This window comes from Stegostoma tigrinum, chromosome 5, assembly GCF_030684315.1.
Source record: "Stegostoma tigrinum isolate sSteTig4 chromosome 5, sSteTig4.hap1, whole genome shotgun sequence".
NCBI lineage: Eukaryota > Metazoa > Chordata > Chondrichthyes > Orectolobiformes > Stegostomatidae > Stegostoma > Stegostoma tigrinum.
In genome coordinates this window covers 99,288,301-99,310,674 of record NC_081358.1, presented here as the reverse complement: position 1 = coordinate 99,310,674, position 22,374 = coordinate 99,288,301, and the positions used below count along the sequence as shown (strand labels likewise).

Here is a 22,374-nt window from a genome sequence, read left to right as displayed (position 1 = left end):
ATATTTTCCTCTCAGAGGATCAAAAATATTTGGCATGTTTTTCCCCTGATAATAGCAGAGGCAAATTTATTGAATATTTTCATGGTAGAGAACAGATTTTTGATAACAAGAGGGTCTGTGGCCAGAACCATATTACTGAATTGCAAAGCAAATTCTAGGAGCCATATAACCTAGTCCTGAGCCTAAACAGTATGTTGGTACATGTCCTGCTGGTACCTTCCCTGGCCCATCTCCACTTCCACCCACCTCACAGATATTCCATGATCCCTCCTATAAGCATTAAGCCTCCTATTCGATCAAATAGATCTTTAAAAAAAGATTCTCCACAACACTTAATTTTAATATCCTTATGGCTCCATATAATTTTACTCATGGGAAATGGGTCAGTGTTTATTGTATGTCCACTGTTATCCTGGAGAAGGTGGTGGTGAGCTGCCTTCTTAACCTGTTGCAGTCCATATGCTGCTGCCAGGCCCACAATTTCATTAAGGAGAAGATTCAAAAATTTTAATCGAATGACACTGCAGGAACAGCAATAAGATTCCAAGTCAGGATGGTGAGCAGCTTGGAGGGGGACCTTGTAGGTGGTGGTGTTCCCTCTGCTGTTAAGATGGAGTTGGACAAACAAGAGTATTTGCAGTCTGAACTTGTTCAATTAAGCACAGAAATTCAAAACTTTTGTCTGATTTATCTAGCCTCTTTACAAGGTGCACCTGACCCAAAGCTCATTGACTCAGCACTGAAATCCACATTAGTAAAACTTTAGCAATGCAGGTTTCATTTATTATCCAACAATCTCTGTCGCTGAAAAAGATACTTTGCAAATGTGGAATTGTATTCCTTTGCAATTTATTGAGGGGGATTTTAATAATGGTGTCCCTTTTCTTTGTCTCTTATCTCTATTATAATCTGGTCTTTTATCACCCTCTATTCACTTTCTGAATGTCATTTTGCAATGCATCAAATATTAAAATTTATATTTTCTGGTTAGCAGTCTCCTTGATCAGTCAGGTTTCTCAACCTGATTGGGTGAAAGCAATGGCATTGCTTACACTACTCAAAAATAAGGAAGATTGTCTGTAAAGGGTGTCACACTGCTTCAGACTCCCAATAACCAGAAAGTTAGTGCTCAAACTCTTGTGTATGTTTTGGGTCAGCTGTCAGTAGGAGCAGTGAGCTGCTGAGCACTAAATACTGGATATTAATTATTCAGCAATTAAAGGTTGCTAAAATGTCAACACGTGTGATTTTGGTATCACAAGCAACGGTGGGCATTTATTGCCCATTCCTAGTTGCCTTTAAAAGATAAGGGTCAGAGCTTTACAGGTCTCAGGAATAGTAAGGCAGACATAGATGGATGACCTATGCCATGTGCCTACCTGCCCTTGCTGTAATTAGTGCCAGGAACAAGAAAGGTGTTGAGCTCACCCATAGAACAACTGAATGGTCACTGAAGGGCCTCCCCCACCATCACTGGGATTTCACTCAGCACTGTTGTGGAGTTCTCCAGGTGAAACCTAGCCAATGGGTGATCAGGAAAGAAAGGAGATGCCTTCTTTCAGGCTACTATGCTCAATCAGGGCTCTCCCAAAAGGAAATCGCACTCTTCCAACGGGGTTTGCCATCAACCTTCTTCTCAAAGCTGGCAGTGCCACCTCCCCCCGCAATGCAACTTCCATTACCAGAGCCCAGCAACCTGACCTGGGTGAGATGACTAAATCTGAGCTCCATGAGTTTCCTCTGAGGACTATCAACATTCCTGGTTGTCACCACCGCTCCCAGTTGAGTTGAGTCAAATTGTTTCAAGCAACAAGTTGTTGTAACTTGCAATGTACTGCTTGAGAAGATAATTTTATTAAATTCTAACCTGAGGGCCAAAAGGCCTTTTTCTGTGTTGTGATTCTACAACAAGGTGCTGAAAGAACTTCTGCATAAACTACTGCGCTTTGCAATGATGAAGGTGAACTCACCATGACATTTTGAACTGTATCACAGTACTTCACATCATGTTTGATCAACTTAACACCAAATTGCATGATGCTGGCATGAGTTGATGTTTCACATTTGGTAGGGAATCCTTTTATTCAGCATATTCACGCACTTTTAAGTTCTCTTTGAGAAGACTGAAAGAGTGAAGTATCAGGAATGCTAACAAGATCATAAATCCTTAAGACAATAAGAAATAGGAACAGAAGTAGGCTATTTGGGCTCTCGAGCTTCCTTCATTATTCAACAGGACCATGGCTGATCTGACATTCCTCACATCCAATTTCCTGCCTTTAGACCATAACCCTTGATTCCCCTACTGATCAAGAATCTATCTTTGCCTTAAATATACACAAGGACACTGACCCCACGGTTCTCTGTAGCAAGGAGTTCCAAAAACTCACCATCCTATGAGTGAAGAACTTCGAACTTGTCTCAGTCTTAAATTGGCGCCTCTTAATTCTGAGTCTATGCTCTCTGGTCTTAAACTCTTCCATGAGGGGAAACATCTTAACATTAATCCTGTCAAGCCCCTTAAGAATCCTAAATGTTTCAATGAGATCATTACTCACATTCTTTTAAACTCAATTAGTAGGGTCCTAATATGTTTAGCCTTTGCTCGTAAGAAATCCCTCCATTTGAGGGATCATCCTAATGAACCTCCTCTGAAACAGCCAACAATGAAAAAATATGTTTCCTTAGAAAAAGGGAGCAAAACTGTTCATAGTATTCCACATGCGGTTTCACCAGCATTTTATACAGTTGTAGTATGGCTTCCCTACTCCCTACTTCAATCCCCCTGAAATAAGGGCCAACATCCTTTCTTTTTTAAAATCCAGAAATGCTCTTGCACGCAACTGAGCATTTTATTTCCCAACAGCAAATCACTCATGGTATTTTTTTTGTGTCTATTAATGACCACTAGTAAATTACCCATATTTTTCAACTGATTAATTGGTGTGAAAGCCCATTAAGGTCAAATGGTCCAACATTCCATTCACATTCCCAATTTCCTGCTGCACCTGTATGCTAGCTTTCTGTGCCCACCCACACTACAATGCGCTGGATAGCAGCTAACAGTATAAGACAGACTGCTTGCCTGGGTAGCTAACTGCTGCCAGCCAGAATCAACAAGAGAACAAAAAAACACACCTTTAAGGCATTGACTCGGTAATTCCAATGTAAGTCATACCTTACAATTAAGGATGGATCAACCTTTAAAATCAGTCATTAAACTGTGTCTAAAAGATTGTCACAGTTTATTGTATTTGAGGTAAACAGCAGTAGATTTGCTCACTTCACAAATTCTATTAATACATGCAGTGGACAAAGCTATACTTATTCCTTGCAAAATAAAGAATTATTTTGGTCAGGTTTTAGAATATTCAGCAAGAAGACAGCCTGTCACAAAGCCTAGGCAGTTACATGAAAATAAAATTACTTTCAAACATTGGTACTGAAATAACAGCTGCTCATTTGCATATTGCCAAAAGATCTCTCAGAATTGGCCGTGAATTGGTTTACAGTAGTGATGCTGGGATTTTCTAGAATTGCAAAAACTTTTAATATGTAGACTGTTAGCAGGTTCAGAAGAAACCCTAGGCTCTCTGGGAGATAGCGACAACTGCAGATGCTGGGGTCAGAGACAACACAGCGTGGAGCTGGAGGAGCACAGCAGGCCACGCAGATTCAGAGGAGCAGGAAAGTTGATGCTTTGGGTTGGGACCCTTCTTCAGGTCTGGGGAGGGGCAAGGGAGCTCAGAAATAAATAGAGAGGAGAGGTGGGCTGGGGAAGGAAGGTGGAACGGCGATAGGCGAGTGGCAGTGCAAACCCGGAGCATGTTTGAGGGCTTTTCCAGTCAGCTGCTATTACTTTGGTGGAAGATAGTATTAGCTGCAGTTGCTGGATTACAGCAAATAATCCGCCGAGAGCATGTGTTTTCTGCTAGCGAACAGCCTCTACATCAGCGAGGCCTTCCTCATGGTGAAACACAGCTTAGACACCCTATCACACTTGACTGAATTGCAGGAAGATTGATACCCGAGATGCAATATATAGGCCCACTTGTACATAGATGTACCTTGGCATCCTTCAACTAAGTCACAACTATAGTACATATCGTAGTAATTACCTTGTGGATCTAGCTTAGGAGACTTAAGGGCACAAGAGTGAACATCAACAGGAGGCTGACAATTCTTTCGGAAGCTTCTGCAAACAAATAGCCTCCAAGCAGAAGGGCTGCTGCTCTTCCTTTGAATTCAGTCAATAAGGTTGAGGGGAAAATGCAGACACTGGGAAAATCTATGTATCAAAATTTTGTCCTGCAGCCAACAAAACAAAAGTAGGTGCCAGCCTTGCTGACGTCAGCAGAGATCCGCACCACCAGCAAGGGACAACTTCATGTGTGGTGCTTGTTAATAAACTTGAAATGAATCTCCAACCCTTCTGGATCAGAAACTGCCATCTGACGGAGCTGCTGGCCAATCAGCTCTCTAGAATTTTCGGATGGAGGCACAAACATTGGATTAGAATCTTGTTAGGTTCATAGGGTCTTGCTTTGCATGCAGATGTTGATGAGGGGCTAAGGTTTGACAGGTCATATGGGTGGGCCTGTCGATAGGGCAAGGGGACCCCACATTCTTCCTACCACCAATGCATGCTGAGAAATCTGCCCATCTGGGGACTTGGCCTAGGCTTTTCCTATCATAGCTCAAAGCCCACTAATGGTAAAATGGCTTCATTAAGTGGAGATTAATTTCCCAATTAAGAGTTTGCTTTTTTCCACTGATAGCTGAGTCACTCAACATCACACCCGACTCTTGATATGATTGAAGTTGTGTCAGAGATGGGTGTTCAGTGGAGTGGTATATAACGTAACCCACATTTCTAAAATAAGTTTCTGCAAAAGACTTTAAAACCTTCAAACCCTGCTGCATAATACTAAGTGAATGCTGAACATGTTCACATGATATAGGTCAAAATAGGTTAAAATCACTGATACTGCTGTTACAATAGCAAACAAAAAAAATTCCTTCAGCATATGTTGTATCCTAACATCTGTGTAATTTCAAGAACTAAGAGTTAAAAGCATTGGTAGGGGCCTAATTCCTTCTCTTTTAGTATGGTGAAGATGAAGATGGCATTTTATTAGGTGACAAACAAGCACAACACCACCCTCGCACATCTGGCAAAATTAAGTCCAAAGCAGAAAGGTCCGTGTTAAGACTTCCAGTCCAGTTGCCAAATGAGGCCCTTAAATGGGCAATAATTACTTATGGGTCTCATCCCATGCCTAACCCAAAAGGTAGGCAGGTCTGTCACCACACTGCAAACATGAAAAGCAAAGTTTGGCTTATAGTGTTCTGTGGGGATACATTTCCTGAGGCAGTGGAGTGGAGGCAATTGAGTGTGACAACTGACACCTCTCCACCTTCCAATGAATCCCATCCCTGATATGCTTTCTGACATGCTTTAGCTCTGGTTAGATCTCTCCTTGGACTGGGGCCTCTGGGGGCAGTTTTCCCCAGCCATGAGCAAGGCAGCTGCAGATTGCTGACTGGTTGGTTTCTCTCAATGGGAGAGATTTCCACCCTTAAACTGGTGAAGGCCTGCTACTTTAGTACCTGAAAAAGTGTGCCTTCACAGTGAGGCGTTTTGGATACTTAACTGTCACTTCAGCCTCTATATAAAATCTTCCCCACTGAATGTCTATCAATAATTCATTTATTGTGAGGCAGTGGTATAAATTTGGATTGCTGTAGCAAAGAGCTGGAACATTGTGTCTTTCAGAATCACTTTTGTGCCTGCACTGAATTTATACTCCACATGCTGTCAAGTCAAACAGGTAGGTTCCTACACCATCTCTCTCAGGATGGCTCTCGTGCCCCTGTCTTCAGGGCCAGTTTACTGCTGATATGAAGCTGAAGCCAGCTCAATGATTTGACTCTCACCTTTGAGTCAGAATACTGTACATATGAAAGTTACATTCCAAAGACTGGATCTCACAGTCCAGGCTGACACAGGGGAGTTTTGAAACGTTGCAAGTGTCCAGTCTTTAAGATAATGTCTTTTGCAGCTCTATTAAACTAATTCAAGGTGAATGAAAAGGATCCCACGCCACTATTACAAATAGGAATAGCTGTCATTAACTATTCATCAACCAACATCACTAAAACAGATTACTGAACATAGAAGAACACAACGCAGAACAGGCCCTTCGGCCCTCCATGTTGCGCCGACCTGTGAACTAATCGAAGCCCATTCCCCTGCACTATCCTATTGTCAAACATATGCTGATCCAAGGGCTGTTTAAATGCCCCTCATGTGGCTGAGTTAACTTCATTGGCAGGCAGGGCATTCCACGCCCTTACCACTCTCCGAGTAAAGAACCTGCCTCTGACATCTGTCTTAAATCCATCACCCCTCAATGTGTAGCTGCACCCCCTTGTACAAGCTGAAGTCATCATCCTCGGAAAAAGACTCTCACTGTGCACCCTATCTAATCCACTGACCATCTTGTATATCTCTATTAAATCCCCCTGAGCCTCCTTCTCTCCAATGAGAAGGGACCCAAGTTCCTCAGCCTTTCTTCATGAGACCTTCGCTCCAGACCAGGCAACATTCTGGTAAATCTCCTCTGCACCTGTTCCAACGATTCCACATCCTTCCTGTAATGGAGCGACCACGCAATATTCGAACCGAGGCCGCACTAGCGTTTTGTAGAGTTGCAGCATGACATCACGTCTCCGCAACTCAATCCCTCTACCAATGAAACCTAAAACACCATCAGACTTCTGAACAGCCTAATCATAAACTCGTTAATATTTGTGGGATTGTGCAGTGTGCTAATTGATTTATGCCATGTTCTCACATTACAATAGTGCTAACACTTCGAAAGAACTTCACCGGTTGTAAGGTTTCAAAGGCGCAATGTAACTGCTAGTTTATTACTTATATTGCAGTTGCACTATGTTCTACAAATCCCAAAGTGCAGGTCTACAATTGCAATTAGATATGAATTCTTTAAACTCTTCAATCATTTAATGCCTCTGCTCAAAAACAGTTCAAGAAAGGAAACTTATTTGAATGCATTAAATATTTGTGTGTTAATTCTGCAGTCACTCTTACATGCTTTATTTAAAAACCAATTATGATGTTTCAGTAGATGCAATCATCAGATTGACAGCACCATCTCATGAACTCCCTTCTTATGTTTCTTGGAAATCCCCCACCAGCCAGTTAGAAAAGATTAGAAGTGTGGCCAAAATAATGATATCATACAGATTCTCAAGTGTATTCTGACATTCTCTTCTGACTCATACATTTCTTTTGTCTAGCTGCTTGTATACATAGTTACAAACTTGTATATCTATGAAGACCAGGCAGAATTTTTAAAATTTAAATAAAGACAAAAGAAATTAGCTCCTCCAGGCCTTCTCTGTTGGCCCATCATTATTGAGTGAACAGCTACTGTGATTTCATGGTCAATTCCTGGTCTTTTCAGAGTCAAATATGCTCAACGAAGACCATGTAAGAAATGTCACAAATGGATCATGTAGTGCTAGAACATGATGGTTGCATCATCCCAGTCTCCCTCTCAAACTGGAGAAATTCAATCAGCAATGTGCATATCTCATTCCTCAGGTTCAATGAGAGGACCATCAAACAAAAAAAGAAAGGCGATTTTCTTGAAGTCAGCTCCACAAGCATTCGGGCAAAACTCCTACAAAATCAATTATGATGGACTGAACAATGTGCCCACATGGCCAAAAAGCATCTCCCTTGCCAGTTCAAGAATCCTTTACATTCAAATGGCCAGTATTCCAAGGGAGGACAAAAAGACACAAGCTTTTCTTAAAGAGCAGCAGCATGCACGACAGGAGTTTGTTACCTATTATCCAAATGGTTGATAACACATCCACCAATCTGTATAATGCTCTGAGTCACAATAACTTAACGATGTGGCAGAGAAGGAAATTAAAAGGGAGCATATCCATGTTGCACTTTGTGGATCATCTTGCCTCTTACACTCAAAGATCTGCAGGTCAAGTATAGACTCGTTCACTCACATGATGATCTATGCTAGAAATATGGGAACCTCAGTAGATGTCATCTTTGACTTGATGGACAGCTGACAAAGGTACAATGTAAGTAAGTATAAGAGCACGATCAAGCTTAGCTGTTGTACTTCTGAAGGTCGCTGTGTCAAACAGCCTTAGTTACTCACATTTAAGACTTGCAGGTGAATTGTGGCCAAACTAGCGATGGGCCAGTGGAAAAATGCCATCTGGATCAACTATCTTTTAAGAAAGGAAATCTGCCATCCTCAACTGGATTGACACCAGATCCACAGTAACGTGGGTCATACTTCTGTCATACATGTCCACTGAAATAGCCTGGCAAGCCACTCAGTTGTATCAAACTGCTACAGAAAATCAAGGAACAAACAGACTAGAAAGGTCACCTGGCATCAACTTAAGCAGTGAAAACAAAGCACAATAGCAATCCCGGCCCTGTAGCCCCTGCAAAGTCTCCTTACTAATATCTGGAGGTTTATGAAAAAAATGGGAGACCCAACCCACGGTCTAGTCAAGTAACGGTTTATCATACCCACAGAATGAAACCCTACAGTCAACGTTCCAGATACTGCCTACATTATCCATGAATAGGTCTCTATGCTGGCTACAGAAACACTGCACAGCCAGCAGCAAAATGTGTACTGCCTCAACATTGACTCCGGACCTAATAAAGTTACCTGTCATCTGAACACCTCCTACTGATACACTTACCCTCCTGCCTCAGCTGATGAATCTGTACTCATCCATTTTCAACATCATTTGGAGGAAGCCCTGAGCATGAAAATAAAATATTCTGGGTGTAGATTTCAATTCCATTGGGAAAAGTGGCTCAGCAGCACCATTACGAACAAGCTGGCTGAGTTCTGAGAACACATCTGTCAAGTTGGGCATGCAGCATGTGAAGGTCGAAGAACCTCTGTTCAGTACTGATGAGCTGGAAGCCAAGCTTCAGATACTGTGATATGTTGGAGAAGGGGGAAATGACCTAAACACTTTATTCTAGGAGTCAGTCACACCACTTGGGCTGGGTGATTTCCTATGTGACCTGTGGCCAAGATCAGCAATGTACGACTATGAATGAGACAGTTATAGGAATCAAGGTGGTAAAAATGAAGGAGACTCAACCCTTCCAAATGGCTAACAGGTTCAAACCAGTAGGGAGCTGTTGGAGATTAGTCATTTCAGACTCAGGACATCTCTGCAAGAGTTCCTCAGGGTAGTGTCCTGGGCCCATCAATCTTTAGCTGCTTCATCAATGGCCTTCCCCTCATTGTAAGGTCAAAAGTGAGGGTATTTGCCAATGATTGCACAATGTTCAGCATCATTCACAACTCCTCAGATACTGAAGCAATCAATGTGCAAATGTAATAAAATCTGGACAATACCAAGGCTTGGGATGGCAAGTGTCAAGTAACAGTTGCACCACACAAATGCCAGGTAATAACTATCACCAATATCAGACAATCTAAACACCGCCACTTGACATTTAATGGTGTTACCATCATAGAATCCTATATTATCAACATCTGGGGGAGGGTACAATTGACCAGAAACCGAACTGTGCTCACCACATAAATGCAGTGGTTACAACAGCAGGCCAAAGGCGAGGAATACCTCTGAAAGTAACTCAGTTCCTGACTCCCTCAAAGCCTGAACATCATCTACCAGACACAAGTCAGAAGTGTGACAGAATACTCCCCAGTTGCCTGGATGTCTGCAGCGCCAACAACACTCAAGAAGCTTAATAGCATCCAGAACAAAGCAGCCCGATTGACTGGCACCACATCTATAATCATTCACTCCTTCCAACACCGACACTCAGTAGCAGCAGTGTGTACTATCTACAAGATGCACTGCAGAAATTCACCAAAGATCCTTAGGCAGCATCTTCCAAATCTACAACCACTTCCATCCAGAAGGACAAGGGCAGCAGATGAATGGAAATACCACCACTTGCAAGACCCCTTCCAAGCCACACCATCCTGACTTGGAAATAGGCTGCCGTTCCTTCACTGTCACCAGGTCAAAATCCTGGAATTCCCTCCTTAAGGGCATGGTGGGTCAACCTATAACAGGAGGACTGCAGCGATTCAAGAAAGCAGCTCACCACCACCTTCTCAAGGGCAACTAGGGATGGGCAAGAAAATGTCGGCCAGCCAGCAATACCCACATCCCACAAATGAATGAAAAAGCTTTTCAACTTTGCTAACATTAACTGGGATCATCATGTGAAAGGATTGCATGTGGTGGAATTTTTAAAGTGAATCCAGAATTTTTTTTATATGAGAGACGGGGAATGCTAGGCCTAATCCTAGGGAAAAAAATCCAAACTGCTGAAGTTTCAGTGACAAGCATTTTGCTGATTTTTTTTTCAAATCAACCTGTTCAGAGACGTTATTATGCAGCTCTGGAGCAGGTGGGATTTGAACCCAGGACTTTTGACCCAGGGCGAGGGGGACTACCACTGTGCCATGACAGGATCACTTGGGAGACAATGACAGTGATCTGTAAGTTTCAAAGTCACTGTGGACTGACAAGGTTAGTGCACAAGTTTGGTGCCTAAATTGAGGAGGGGGGGAGGCCAATTTCAATGTCATTAGACAGGAAAACAAAGAGAAGGTGCAGTTACTGACAAATAAGTCTATATTTGGAAAGTGAGGAGTCCATTAAAGTAGTATAATGAGAATTCAGGATCAGGACATTCCTCTAAGAGTGAAGGGCAAGGGCAGCAAGTCCAGGATGTCAAGGGTTCTCAAGGGTTTGATAGAGAGAAAGAAGGAAGCATATGTCAGGTACATCTTATTAAAACAGGGAAGGCCCTTCAAAGGAGGGGGGGCTGCTTAAATAAAAATTGGGGATGCAAGGAGGGACCACAAAGCACTTTTGAGCAGATAGCATTAAGGAAAATTGCAAGATATTTTATAAAGATATTAACAGTAAGAGGATTATCAGGAAAAGGGGCAACTGTGCACGGAGACAGAGGAGAGGTGTGTGAGCTCTTAAGCAAATTTTGCATCTGCATTCATCAGGACAGGCATTGTAGCCAGGGATTTCAGTTGGGATGGCGAGATTCTAGACCATGTTAATATTAACGACGAGATATTTAAGCAGACGTAAAGTTGCATAAATCCCTGAGGCCTGATAAAATGTAACCCAGGCTGCTATGGGTTGCAAGGGAGAAGATTGCTGGGGCCCTGGGAGAGATATTTAATACTCTGCAGGCCACAAGTAAAGTCCCAGTTGAATGGAGGATAGCTAATGTGCTTCCTTTGTTCAAGAAGGGCAACAGGGATAGGCCAGGTAATTACTGATGTCAGCGATAAAGAAACTATTGCAAAGAAATCTGAGAGACAGGATTAATCAACACCTGCAAAAGATTTACCTGACAAAATGAATTGAGCATCTTTTGAAAAGGTGGCTGAATACATTGAATGATGCAGTTTACATTGAATCCAGGAAGGTCTCAGATAAGGTTCCACTTGGAAGGCTGTTCCAAAAGGTAAGAGCCCAAGGTTCCAGGCAGGTTGGCAAACTGGATGCAAAATTGGCTTGAAAAGAGGAGGCAAAGGCTGGTGGTAGGTTGTTTTTGTAATTGTAACCAATGGTGTACACCCCAGGAATCAGTGCTGGGATTCTAGTTGTTTGTCATGTAGGTTAACAACTTGGAGGTCAATGTAGAAGGTATGATTAGTAAGTTTGCAGATGACATGAAAATTGGTGGTATTGTTGATAGTGAGGATGGTCACAGGATACATCTGATATTGATCAACGGGTAAATTAAACAGCGCAATAGCACATTGAACATAATCCTAGTAATTGAGAGGTAAAACATTTTGAGAGGTCTGATGAGGAAAGGATGTACACAATGAATGGTAGGTCCCTACGGTGTACTGAAGAACAAAGGGACTTTGGTGCACAAGTCTACAGATCCCTGAAGTTGTCAGCACAAGCAATGCATTAAAGACAGCATACAAGCTACATAGAATATAGAACATAGAACATAGAACAGTACAGCACAGAACAGGCCCTTCAGCCCACAATGTTGTGCCAACCATTGATCCTCATGTATGCACCCTCAAATTTCTGTGACCATATGCATGTCCAGTGGTCTCTTAAATGACCCCAATGACCTTGCTTCCACAACTGCTGCTGGCAACGCATTCCATGCTCTCACAACTCTCTGTGTAAAGAACCCGCCTCTGACATCCCCTCTATACTTTCCTCCAACCAGCTTAAAACTATGACCCCTCGTGCTAGCCATTTCTGCCCTGGGAAATAGTCTCTGGCTATCAACTCTATCTATGCCTCTCATTATCTTGTATACCTCAATTAGGTCCCCTCTCCTTCTCCTTTTCTCCACTGAAAAGAGACCGAGGTTAGTCAACCTCTCTTCATAAGATAAGCCCTCCAGTCCAGGCAGCATCTGGTAAACCTCCTCTGAACGCTCTCCAAAGCATCCACATCTTTCCTATAATAGGGTGACCAGAACTGGACGCAGTATTCCAAGTGCGGTCTAACCAAAGTTTTATAGAGCTGCAACAAGATCTCACGACTCTTAAACTCAATCCCCCTGTTAATGAAAGCCAAAACACCATATGCTTTCTTAACAACCCTGTCCACTTGGGTGGCCATTTTAAGGGATCTATGTATCTGCACACCAAGATCCCTCTGTTCCTCCACACTCCCAAGAATCCTATCCTTAATCCTGTACTCAGCTTTCAAATTCGACCTTCCAAAATGCATCACCTCGCATTTATCCAGGTTGAACTCCATCTGCCACCTCTCAGCCCATCTCTGCATCCTGTCAATGTCCCACTGCAGCCTACAACAGCCCTCTATACTGTCAACAACACCTCCGACCTTTGTGTCGTCTGCAAACTTGCTGACCCATCCTTCAATCCCCTCATCCAAGTCATTAATAAAAATTACAAACAGTAGAGGCCTGTGGAACACCACTCACCACTGACTTCCAGGCAGAATATTTTCCTTCTACTACCACTCGCTGTCTTCTGTTGGCCAGCCAATTCTGTATCCAGGCAGCTAAGTTCCCCTGTATCCCATTCCTCCTGACCTTCTAAATGAGCCTACCATGGGGAACCTTGTCAAATGCCTTACTGAAGTCCATATACACCACATCCACAGCTCGACCCTCATCAACTTTTCTAGTCACATCCTCAAAAAACTCGATAAGGTTTGTGAGGCATGACCTACCCCTCACAAAGCCGTGTTGACTGTATTTGATCAAGCCATGCTCTTCCAGATGGTCATAAATCCTATCCCTCAGAATCCTTTCTAACACCTTGCAGACGACAGACGTGAGACTTACTGGTCTGTAATTGCCAGGGATTTCCCTATTTCCTTTCTTGAAGAGAGGAATTACATTTGCCTCTCTCCATGTTTTCATTTGCCAGAACATAAATATAGGAAGTCATGTTACAATTTTATAAAATATTAGATAGGCCACAGATGAATTACTGCGCGCAGTTCTGGTCATCACATTATTGGAAGGATCTGACTACACTGCAAAGGAGATTCATGAAGAATGTTGCCTGGGATGAAATGTCTTAGGTATGAGGATTGATTGGGTAGACTCGGTTTGTTTTCCTTGGAACAGAGGAGGCTAAAGGGGAATCAGATTGAGGTATACAAAATGCTGAGAGGCACAGACAGAACAGATCATGAGAATCTTTCCACCATGGAAGATGTACCTAAGATCAGAGGGCAAAGATTTAAGGTGAGGGCTAAATGGTCTAGAAGGGATCTGAGAAAACATTTCATCCAGAGGGTGGTAGAAATATGGAATCCGCTGTCTGAGAGGGTGGTGAAGGCAGGTACTTGCACACATTTAAGAAGCATCTGGATGAGTATTTAACATGTCAGGGTACGGTAGACCATGGACGAAGTGCAAGTAAACGGAGTGAGTGTGGTTTGATGTTTGTTGGTCAGCGTAGTCAGGGTGGGTTGAAGGGCCTGATTCTTTGCTGGATGACTATATGGCTTTGAGGCAAAATATTTAAAACTGATAGTGTCAGAGTGCTGACAACCGCATTGGTTTCAGCACGACTGAACCATCAGAAGCTATTCAAACTGGCTGTTGATGCCAGTGCCCCTGCTATTATCTACCCACATCACTCAGCAGCCTGGGACACATTTCATCTGGCCCCAGAGACCTATCTATTTTTATGTCTGCCAAACTACTCAGAGCCTCCCTTCTGGCTATGCTAATTTCTTTTTCATCTAATTGAAATTAACTCTGATTTTAATTGCTCTTCCATTGGAGACTGTTCTTTCTTTTGCTTAGACTCCACTCTTTGGAACTTCATCCTGGAAAATCTCCACGTATATACCTCCATTTCAACCTTCAAGACAGTGCTTAAAACATCCCCCATTAAGAAGGATACAAGGAGAATGCAAAAAAGAAGAGATTTAATGGGAAAGTAAAAAAAAGCAGATGGACTATCACGTGTGAAAATGTCAGTTTTCCAATCTGGCAGGAAGAACAGAAAGCAAATTATTATTTAAACAGAGAATGAAGAAAACTTCAGAATAGAGAGACCTGGGTGTCTTTGTAAATGAATTGCAAGAAAGTTTGCAGCAAGTTGAACAGGTAAATATAAGCAGTTGGTAATGTTTAAAATTGCACTTAAATGGAAAACACATTTTGTACTTTGAGTAGAGGAACAAAACTGGAGGAGAACAACAGAAGGACTGGAGTATTTTAATTTCTTCCACCTGGCAAACAGGACTTCAAAACTCGAGCTCCAACACCACCCTGTGCCCTGGAACCCTACAGATGTACAGAGCAGGTATTAATTGTCAGATACCTGTCCAGTAAACTTTCCAGAGAAGGCGCCAAGATGCAAAAGGTAGATCTTATCCTTATGTATTTAGGGTGAGGACAGGCAGACATGCTTTTTTCAGGCCAGTTGAGGGAACTTTGAGGTTCTGCTGGCCACCTTCACAGTTACCTAAACCTGACAGCATTTAGTTAGATACCTCTTCATATCTGTTTAGGTAGGATTTGGAAGAGGTATCAGTAGCTAACATCAGCAAAGCTGCCCAAAGAGATAACCAAATAGCTGTCTCACCAGCTTCCTGCTAGGAGCTTTAATCAATCCCTTTTGGAAAGAGCTTGCAGCTTTCTAAAGTTCACAACTTGAATTATATCTTCTGCGTAATGCACTATCTAGGGGTCTTCCCAATCTTACCTGTGCTCAAAACAGATTCTCACAGTAGTTTCAAGCAGAAAAATACATGAATCTCCCTATATCCATTAAAATAATCTGAAGAAGTCATGCTATTAACTTGACATAAAAATTACACTATTCTGTGTTTACAATCTGTGGGTAGTTAACTCGCACATTGTACACTATGTGCAGAAAATTACCAGCTGTAAGCCTATTAGAAGGAATCAGGAAATTTCACTTGTATTAACAACTATAAATCACTCCAGGATTGTTCTTAGATAATAAAATGTGAGGCTGGATGAACACAGCAGGCCAAGCAGCATCTCAGGAGCACAAAAGCTGACGTTTCAGGCCTAGACCCTTCATCAGTTTGTAGTTTAACTATTTCTGCTCACGTGGTCCAGAGTCTTCAGTCTGACTGCTTCTCCGGGTTACAATTCAAACCCAGTTATGAGTCTTAAACTTTGAGGGACACTTTGTGACTTTCTACAATGTTGGATAAAGGTGATAGTGAATCAGCGCCTGTCTTGTATCTCTCCTGATATTATTAATTTTTAGCTGATAATGGAAACAAAAAGTGTTCAGAATAGGTCCAACATTAGTCAGGTGATAAAGATATCAAGAAGCTGAATCCTATGGTCCAAAATACTCCATTAAATTCTTAGCCAAGTACTGGTGACAACATGAGATTTGTTTCCGTGCCCTGTGTCAAGGGATTAGAGTGTCTGTCAGTGTTCTCAGTCCTGATTACATCCTATTGGGAAGAGGTAGCGCTGTGGTAATGTCAATGGCTTGTTAATCTGTAGGCTCTGTGGATGCACAAATACTCTGACGGCACAGGATCAAATCCCACAAAAGCAGCTGGCGTAATTTAAATTCAACTAATTAATCTGGAATATGAAGCCAGTCGCATTCATAGAATCCCTACAGCGTTAAAGCAGGCTATTCGGCCCATCAAGTCCACATCAATCCTCCGAAGAGCATCCAACCCAGGCCCATCCCCACCCATCCCTGCATTTCCCACAAAAGACACTATAGGCAACTTGACGTGGCTAATCCAGCTAACCTGCAGATGTTTGGACTGTGGGAGGAAACTACAGCACCCAGACATGGACAATGTGCAAACTCCACACAGACTGGAATCAAAGCCGGGTCTCTGGCACTGGTGAGCTACCATTCATTCATGATACTGTGAAACTACTACTTATTGTCATGAGAACCCATCAGTTTCACTAATGTCTTTGCAGGAAGGAAGTCTGCTGTCCCTACCTGATCTGGCCTACATGTAGGGCAGTAAGGTAACTCACTCATAACTAACGTCCAATGACCTAACAAACCACTCCTTTCACCAGCAATTTGGGATGGATGGCAAACCCTGACATTGCTCGTGATATCCACATCCCTGGATGCTGCAGTACACAAGTAGAAAGTACACAGCTCTGGATATCAGAGATCAGGGCCACTTCAGCTTCTCGGCAGAACGTGATATAAAGTGAATTCGCTTCAAGGCATGGCCACTGATTCAACATAGAAGTCAATGTCCTAATTGGACTGGAGATACACAAGTAGAACCCGAAACATTGAGACTACTATCTGTTCCCATCTAAGGGACAATTATATACTACTTATGTATCATTCAGGGAAATTCATACGTAAGCAGCCATATCATAGAAGAAACCATGATGTGGAGGTGCCGGTGTTGGACTGGGGTGGACAAAGTTGGAAGTCACATAACACCATGTTATAGTCCAACGGCTTATTTGAAAACACAAGCTTTCACAGCCTCACTCCTTCTTCAGGTGTTGGTGAGAGAGGTTAGTATCAGATGCAGAATTTATAAGTAAAAGATCAACGGGTCGCACCACTGATAAGGATTTATTAAACAAACCTAAGATGCTGTTAAATCTTTAATCAGTTCGAAGGTTTTAATTGATTAATATGCATACGTAAGTCCCCGAATTCCTTTCAAGCCACAGTGCTGAGAGAACTAAAGGTTTTATTAGTGTAAAGAAGAGATATTTTAGATCAGGTCATGCATGTTACATGTGAGGCCTTGTGTTCTGGTTTTGAGTCAGACTGATTTTATTTCTAAAGTAGGAATTTATGAACCGCCACACTAACTGTCTATAACTTGTGAACTTTTTGAACAAAATAGAACATATCTGCAAATACACGCAGTGAACCTATCGGGTGCATGTGTATTTGCAGATACATTCTATTTTTTCAAAAAGCACACAATTTACAGACAGTCAGTCCATAAGGCGTCTCATCCATTCTGTCCTCACATCTAAAACCAGTCTGACTCCAAACCAAAAAACACAAACAGATTCTAAACAAAGCCTCACACCTAACATGCATTGTCTGACCTAAATTGTCACCTCTTCTTTACACTGACAAAACCTTTAGTTCTAACAGGACTGTGACTTGAAAGGAATCTGGGGGTTTACATATACATATGAATCAATTACAAGGTTCTAACTGATTAAAGATTAAATACCATCTTAGGTTTGTTTAATACTTCCTTATCAGTGGTGTGACCCTTTGATCTTTTGCTTACAAATTGTGTCTGATACTAACCTCTCTCACTAACACCTGAAGGAGGAGTGAGGCCCGGAAAGCTTGTGTTTTCAAATAAACCTGTTGGACTATAACCTGATGTCATGTGGTTTCGGACCTTGTCATAGAAATAATCATGGGAGAGAAAATTGTATCAGAGATAATGGGGCCTGCAGATGCTGGAGAATCCGAGATAACAAAGTGTGGAGCTGGATGAATACAGCAGGCCAAGCAGCGTCTTAGGAGCATCTTTGTGCTCCTAAGATGCTGCTTGGCCTGCTGTGTTCATCCAGCTCCACACTTTGTAATCATGGGAGGGAAAATGTCTGATGGTTGCTAAAGTTCATTTCTTCCAAACATAGAAAACTCCCCTGAAACCAACAGAATTGAAATTCTGAGAAACATATTACAGATGACTGCTCTGATATTAGTGAAAATGAAATTCAGTTCTATTGCAATCTAGTGGACAGTGAAGAAGGTCATATCAGAGCACAATGGAACCTCGATCAGATGGGCCAGTGGTCTGAGGAGTGGCACATCGGTTTAATTTAGATAAATGTGAGGTGTTATATTTCGGTAAGGCAAATCAGAGCAGAACTTATACAGTTAATGGTGGGGCCCTGGGGAGTATTGCTGAACAAAGACACCCAGGAATGCAAGTGCATTGTTCCTTGAAAGTGGAGTCACAGGGTGATGGAAAGCCATTTCTTGGTCAGTGCATTGAGCACAGGTGTTGGGATGTCATGTTGCAGTTGTAGGGAACATTGGTGAGGCTGCTTTTAGAATACCGGGTTCAATTCTGGTCTCCCTGCTATAAAAAGTACGCTGTTAAAGGATCCAGAAAATATTTACAAGGACATTGCCAGGATTGGAGGATTTAAGTTCTGAGGTGCAATTTTAAAAAGACCTGAGGGGCAACGTTTTCACAGAGAGTGTGGAGTGTGTATGGAGTGAGCTGCCTGAGAAAGTAGTGAAGGTGGGTACAATTATAACTTCTATAAGGCATCTGGATCTTCCATGAATAGGAAGGATTTAGATCAATATGGGCTAAATGCCAGCAAATGGGACCAGATCCGTTTAGTATATCTGGTCAGCACGGATGAGTTGGACTGAGGGGTCTGATTCTATGCTGTACAACTCTACGGTTATCTCACTCATTCAAGTATACACTGAACAATAAAAACATGTAACATATATAAAGTTTGCCCATTCATAATTTTAATAGTGATATTATTCTTTCAAATTTATTAGAAAGCAACATGAAATTATGTAGCACTTTTCAGGTTGCAAAAAAAGTATCTTGGCATGATGGTAAAATGGATACTGAGTCAAAGACAAGGCGAGAAGGATCAAAAACACAGGCAGAGTTATGTTTTCAGGAAACGGAGAGCAAGAGCTGTGTCAAGAGAAAATACTTGAGTGTGAAAGAAAATCTATCATGAAAGCATAAATAACAGAAAACAAGAAGTGAAATATGGGGCTTTTATTTCCCCGTGTAACATAACATCATTAAGATCATTAAGAACAGAAATAAAATCGTCAGTCCTTAAAGCCAGCTCTACAAGTTACTGTCAAACCCCAGGTCTATGTACCCATCTTTGTTCTATGTTCCTCGATATCCTACCCCAGCAAAAATCTATCCATCTGAGACTAGAAAGCGTCAGTTGCCCCAGCTACAGCTACTTGCGGGGTGGGAATCTGAAATCATCACATCACAAGCCTCCCACCACAAAGATCACGTCAAGCCATTGAAAGAAAATGGGAGAGCTTTGTTTCAACATGCAAGAAATCGGAGTTACGTGTTCATGGGTACATTGTTTTCAAGGTAGTTTAGTAAAATAGTGACACCAGAACTTTTATGTAACCGAACAAGAAGCAGAACAGCAGCAAGCTTGTTACTCAGGCTTTGCTAATTATACTTCAAGGCAGTCTGCGCACGTCATGTCCGCAAAGCCTGCAACCGGCTGTTCCAATTACTGACCAAGCAGATTATTAGCACCTTTAATTTCACTCACACATTAGCAAATGTTCAATAAGATCATTATTAATGGCATCATAATTAATCCCATAGTTGGCACACAGCTCAACAGAGATACTATTTATGTTTGTTAGGAGAAGCGAAAGCATAGTGGCAATGTCTGCAGTAATCCAGAGACCCAGATAATACCCTGGGGACCTGGGTTCCAAGCAATAAAGTGGGGGCGATGAAAAAAAACACTTCAGGAATGCGCACTGAGAACAGCAATATCCATAAGTAGGCTGCGCGCACCATAAAGTAAAATTAGAAATGTCTTTCACTATTGCGCAATAACTACTTCCAGATTGTTGATGTCATGCTAGACCAGGAATGTGATTAGGAAATGTATCTCAATTGATCAAACAGGGATTGTTCGCCATCCTCTCTGATATCAAACTGCACAAGTTTTCTTTCTGTCTATGTAACAGTTGTGCACATATGCCCATTTCAGCACAACGTATTTGACAATGATGATACCCTCCCTCCTAATCCCAGAATTTCGCTCTCTGCCAGTAAGATTTGTTTCAAAAGCACATCGCGTGCATACTACGCATATAGTTAGACAACGGAGTGCAAACTTAAACAACTCCACTAAACGCATATACATGCGTACCTTCCAGTTTAAAGAAGTGCACCAAAATGCAAGTCCAATTTTAAAGTTTTTTTGTTAAAAAGTTAAAAACATGATAGAAAGTAGTATAGCCGTGCGAATCGATGCTTCGTTACTTCCTGGACAAGTTCGATGCAAAACAGGAACAGCTCGACAATTCTGTAACCTTTTACAGCCACACAGCAAAATAACGCAGCGCTGCTTGCACCTCAACAAGTTTCCATTTGAAGAGTAAATACGTGCCAAGTAGAACAGCTTTAGGAAAGTATCAAAAAGCAAATTTTACCTCAAAATATCCAGTTCAAATTGATCGTTATATTTTCTGCAGTGGAATTTTTTTCTCTCTCTCTTACTCACGTCCGGAGTGCCTTCCTCTTTATTCGGGCTGTTTTTTTTTGTCGTTAAGATACAGGAACTAGTTCGTGTAACAGTGCTGGCATGAAGTGAGGGGGTGGGGGGATTCTCTGCTGTTCTAGCGAACAGCTGAGAGCCCCGCCAGCCTAGCTCCCCCTTACCCCAAGCTGGCAGATGCAACTGTTACCCAAACGAAAAGAGAGGGGAGGGGGAGAAATTAAAGGCAAAGTTGGGTCTTGTTTTGCTCCTGTAACGGTTGGGTATCTTTCTTTGCAAAATGGTTGCGAAATCCACTCGCTCACCAACTCTCTCCCAAGCTTTGCTACTTCATACCCTGCACACTCCAAACTTTCTCTTCCCCCGTGCTCTGATTCGTGCTTTCACTCGCTCTCTTCTGTATTTTCCGTGTGAAAGTTCAGTCTGTTGCGTCAATGCAACATGAGCACCAAGAAACCATGACGTGGCGCACACCGCCTCATCCTTATGCATTTGGCATTGCTCATGTACGGCACCAACACGCTGGACAAGCAGCGTCAGCCCATCCCGAATGTCCCGAGGACTTCCCCAGGGGGTCCCGCACGGCACACACCAGGAGCAGCGACTGCAGCAGGAAGCCCGCACCCACTCTCTCTCCCGAGGCAGAGCGAAACGGGAAACCTCACCTCCAGTACCTCATCCTGAGAACGCGTTTCAAAGGAAGGATTATTACGTTTAAGGGTAAAATGTGGACAGCATCCGGATGGATGCAGCTCTAACGACACTCAAGAAACTTGAAACTATTCAGGACAAAGCAGCCCACTTGATTGGTACCACATCCACAAGCACCCACATTCTCCGCCACTGGCATCAGTAGCAGCAATGCATACTTTTGACAACATGTACCGAAGAACGTCACCCTGAGACAACACCTTCCAAACCCATGACAACTTCCATTTGGAAGGACAAGGGCAGCAGTTACACGGGAACACCAGCACCTGCAAGCTCCACTCCACATCACTTACCATCCTGATTTGGAAATGTATTACCATTCCTTCACTGTTGCTGAGTCAAAATACTGGAATTATTGCCATAAGGTCATTGTGGGTCAGCCTATAGTTCTGGACTGCAGTGGTTCAAGAAGACAGCTCACCACCACCTTCTCAAGGGTAACTAGGGATGGGCAAGAAATGCTGGCCATCCAGTAATGCCCATATCCCACAAGTGAATAAAAAAGTGACCACTTTGTCAATTCCTTTGTCCTCCTAAGCTGAATTTTGAAATGCTCCTAATTATCAGGCTTACTTTATTTTCACAACAATTTTGGCCTTCTCCTTTGATGTAACGTTGGAGAGGGACAGGTTGGGTTACAAAGCAAAAGAGTATGGCAGGGTTGCACGGCAGTTATTTACGTAGTGACAAGCAGAGTAGGACAGGAAGGGACAAAGTCTTCAAATATGAAAAAAGTAGCAAAAGAGGCCAAATGAGAAATAAATGGCGTAAAAAGCAAAATTAATGGCTCTTTACATAAATTTGTATTGTTTCTGAACAATATGTTAGCCAGTCAACAGCACAAATAGAGGTGAATGAGAATGATCATGTAACCATCA

The 22,374-nt window shown here is 42.4% G+C and overlaps 1 protein-coding gene across 2 annotated transcripts in view; it reads right to left on the bottom strand.

Annotated features, from left to right (window-relative positions):
* map3k22 (mitogen-activated protein kinase kinase kinase 22) overlaps window positions 1-21,287 on the bottom strand; it is a 98,587-nt gene extending 77,300 nt beyond the window's left edge. Inside the window, exon 1 of one of the 2 annotated variants that reach the window (XM_048529655.2) lies at window positions 20,721-21,287. The gene's annotated coding sequence lies outside the window, so the exon portion shown is untranslated. The remainder of the gene's footprint in view (window positions 1-20,720) is intronic. The other variant, XM_048529654.2, reaches the window with a different exon arrangement.
* Window positions 21,288-22,374: the final 1,087 nt, after the last annotated feature.